The sequence below is a fragment of the Pseudophryne corroboree genome, chromosome 8 (assembly GCF_028390025.1).
Source record: "Pseudophryne corroboree isolate aPseCor3 chromosome 8, aPseCor3.hap2, whole genome shotgun sequence".
NCBI classification, from domain to species: Eukaryota; Metazoa; Chordata; class Amphibia; order Anura; family Myobatrachidae; genus Pseudophryne; species Pseudophryne corroboree.
In genome coordinates this window covers 188,346,486-188,349,537 of record NC_086451.1, presented here as the reverse complement: position 1 = coordinate 188,349,537, position 3,052 = coordinate 188,346,486, and the positions used below count along the sequence as shown (strand labels likewise).

Genomic DNA, 3,052 nt, shown 5'->3' with positions numbered 1-3,052 from the left:
TTGTGGCAGCTAATAAATGTGTGCTGACCAATGGCTGGATGATATCCTGAACGCTGGGCTAAAGATAGCAGCCGCCGCTGTGGAGCGTCAGTCCGTTGCGACGGCGACGGGGCGTGACGTGCAATGGGGGGCGGAGATTGTGCAATCACGAGATGCCATTCACTGACTGGCCATGTGTGCACATGTGATCAGGTGGCCCTGAAATATCGCGAGATCCTGGGCGCCATCATTGTGGATGGCAGTTGCCTAATATGAGAGCAGGTAAACCCTTGGCGCCATCTTAGATAATGGCAAAACAGCAGCGCAGGGAAGGGAAAGCTCATTAGAACATAAATGAGAGACAGAATTAGGGGAGCATTATGATGAGTAGGAGCCCTAGGTAGAGAGAAGGGTGACTGAGAATTAAAATGGCATGAAATAAAAATGCATTAAGGATTAAAGCAAATTGGCAGATCAGTAATGCAAAAAATATATATTAATACAATGGGAAATGATATGGGAATAAGTGGGGTAAATAAATCATGCTAATAAACATAAAGGATAATTTAGGCTGAGGATTAAAGTAATATTAGTGAAAAATGGTAAGAGGTGAGGGGAGGGGGAAGAAAAGACTGGTACGCACTGAAAAGTGAAGGGGACAAGTGTGTGCCAGTGAGAGGAGGGTGAAAAAAGAATGACTGAATGTTATGAACCACAGGTAGTGGTTCATTCCTATTTTATGTTTATAGTTGTTTCGCAGGCCAGGATTTCCCGTTGCTCTGTTTAAGAGTACTCTTGGTTGCTGCCGCTGGTGAGTCTGTGTAATTGCAGCTTGTTCCCATGTGTTTAGCCTCACCTGGCTGCTAATTGCATCTTGTCAGTTTGGAGTCATGCAACAGGGCAGCTGCATGAGGTTATTAATTAGGCCTCTCTGTTATATGCTGGCTCAGTGCTATTCACAGATGCTGGTGATATTTCTAGGTTTCCAGTCTGCTTGAGTTCTGAGCTTGTGCCTGCTAAGTTCCTGTGTAGCAGTGTCAGTCGAGCTGCTTCCAGTGTCAGTCCCTGTGTCGATTCCGTGTCCTGCCGTGAGGCGTTCCTGTCCAGAGGTCCAGTGGCTTTGCCTGTGCCTGGTCAAGTTTCTGGCTTCTTGGTGTCCACCGGTCTGTCGTTTGGGATTCTGCCTGTCCTCCAGTTCTGAGAGTCTGTGTCAGCAGCATTGGGAGTTCCTATCCGTTTGCCAGTATTCGTACCGGTTCCGTGAGTAGCGGCTCTGCCGCGTCCGTCGGCCTAGGCCGCTGTATTCCGTTATTATTTCTATTACTGGTGTTTTGCAGAGGGTTCTGCTTATGCTGTCACCGCCGGTACACAAAAGTATTGTGTCGGCATGTGGTCAGCATTTCCTTTGTTGTTCTTTTCCTTTGGCGGCAAGCCGCACATACATTTTGTTTTTGGCTAGTTAGTAGCCCCTGGCTTTGGTTGTTTCAGTAAGAGGGCCCCTTGTTATCACCCTGTCTCGGTACACTCTTTGTCTCTCATTAAGACCTGAGGGGGCATCGAAGTTGGGCAGACGTAATCCGCCCTTCAAACGCGGCTGCCATAGGCTCAAGCAACCATAGTCTCGCAAGAGTGTACTGACAGCACTGGCGAGACAACGGAGATAGGGCACCAGGGGCTATTCCCTTTCCATTCCCCTTTCCCAGCGTTACGTCCTGGTGCTCTGGACTCACTTCATAACATCTCCCTTGTTCTGAGCACCAGGAACCTAACATTATCACCAGCCTCTGTGAATAGCACTGAGCCAGCATATAACAGAGAGGCCTAATTAATAACCTCATGCAGCTGCCCTGTTGCATGACTCCAAACTGACAAGATGCAATTAGCAGCCAGGTGAGGCTGAACACATGGGAACAAGCTGCAATTACACAGACTCACCAGCGGCAGCAACCAAGAGTACTCTTAAACAGAGCAACAGGAAATCCTGGCCTGCGAAACAACTATAAACATAAAATAGTAATGAACCACTACCTGTGGTTCATAACAGTATCCCCTCCTTAAGGGTGAGCTCCGAGCACCCCATGACACCGACGGGGAACATGAACAGAAGAATAACATAAAATACCTAACTGACATGCATAACAGGAATGAGCCACAGCCGTGGCTCATACCACTGAAAAACTGTGTAAATATGAAATATAATAAAGGGAAGAAAGGCAAAGAAGAAGTGACCTTTGTTGGGAACACTCACTCTTGGAAACAGTTATGATTTAGATTATGCGGAATAATGTAAATATGAGATATTTAAAACGTAACCTTTAATAATCTTAAAATAAGATAAGAGTACACCAGAAATGTTTAATATTGTGTTTAAAAATATGGTTAAGCAATGTAAACCATCGGTTTGAAACTAAGACTGAGAATATATAGATGAATAGATAAGGCAAAAGATACTAAGCCCTCCAGGCATTAATTTATAAGGTTAGTGCAATAGCCGATGTATTGCAGTCAAAAAACCTACAACACCTGGTATTCCTTAGTGGTCAACCACCTAAGTACTGACCAGGCCCAACACCGTATTGCTTCCAAGATCAGACGAGATTGGGCATGCGCGGTGTGGTATGGTAGTAGATTTAAAGTTGATAAGGCAAAAACCTGCAGCTGGTATGCAGCTATTAAATACACCATAAGCCTGGATGTTATGATGGGCAAATGATCTTTTAATAGAGAAACATATGTTTGACCGTCATTGCACCAAATTGTACCCCAAATGTATAGGTATACGGAGGTTTAAATCATGTGGTCAATAAGTTTTGCCAACAGGAACCGCCTGTGTGTTGCTTTTTGTGCTATGCAACATCATTAGGAATGGTTTTTTTTGGTAAGGCAAATATAAACCCTTGTTATACTGAGGACATGCCAAAAAAATGGTAAAACATCAAAGCATAAATATGTTTGAAGTGATATAATATAATTGGAGCTGGAACTGAAATGATCTAGAACATTCCACCTTCCTCCCCCTCCACCCTCACAAAAAGTATAGGGCAGGGAATGGAAATGGACCAGAAAACATATT

At 44.5% G+C, this 3,052-nt stretch overlaps 1 pseudogene; it reads right to left on the bottom strand.

The window, feature by feature from the left end:
* Positions 1-2,490: 2,490 nt before the first annotated feature.
* LOC134951657 (5S ribosomal RNA) lies at positions 2,491-2,609 on the bottom strand (annotated as a pseudogene).
* Between the last annotated feature and the right edge of the window lie 443 nt (positions 2,610-3,052).